Raw genomic sequence first — 767 nt, 5'->3', positions numbered from 1 at the left:
CATAAACATGAGACCTATAAATTTACCAAAGAGAAACGAACTTCATTCAAGATCAAGAAGGTTTAATTATCTTTATCATCGAGCCAAGATCTGGATTAAATGAGCTTACCTTCCCCTGTTTGCTTCTTGTTAAAAGTTAGAAAGTATTGTAATATGTTTCCGAGTGTTGGGAAGCGTAAATTTCCTCGTTGCTTCTAATCTTATTTGACAATGCTTTTAAGATCATTTGATAACATTATAATTCAGTTTGTAACAGCAATAATTACAACAAAGAGTTAGAGAGCATTATATCCACACAAAGAAGCAGTTGATAATTATAGACGTTTAATGCATGTTTTCTGGGAATCTAATGGTATTTAAATAAAGTATAGTTTTTGTATGTAGGCCCTTAACACAAATAGTAGGGGTAGGAACACTATTTAACTTTTGAGTGAGCTTTTAATATTTTATCTAAACATTTGAGAGCACTTTAGATTCGGCCGAACATTTGTGACATATTTTAACAAAAATGTGTTAAATTTAAGAATCTTAATTTTTCTCCTCTCCCTTTTCTATCGCGTAGAAATTTTAACATTTTAATATATATTTCTTTTTTCAGGATATTAGTATAAAATCAAACTTAAAACGTTTTAATAGTTGCCATAATTTTAACATATGAACAATCCACAATACGTAAACACTTGTTTATAGACATTTTTAAAAAATATTTTGATATGGTTTCTTAAGATATCTAGTATATTTCACTACGTTTGCCTTCAGAAATATTA

The sequence above is a fragment of the Penaeus monodon genome, chromosome 28 (genome assembly GCF_015228065.2).
Source record: "Penaeus monodon isolate SGIC_2016 chromosome 28, NSTDA_Pmon_1, whole genome shotgun sequence".
Taxonomy (NCBI): Eukaryota; Metazoa; Arthropoda; class Malacostraca; order Decapoda; family Penaeidae; genus Penaeus; species Penaeus monodon.
Note: the sequence above shows the minus strand (reverse complement) of the source record.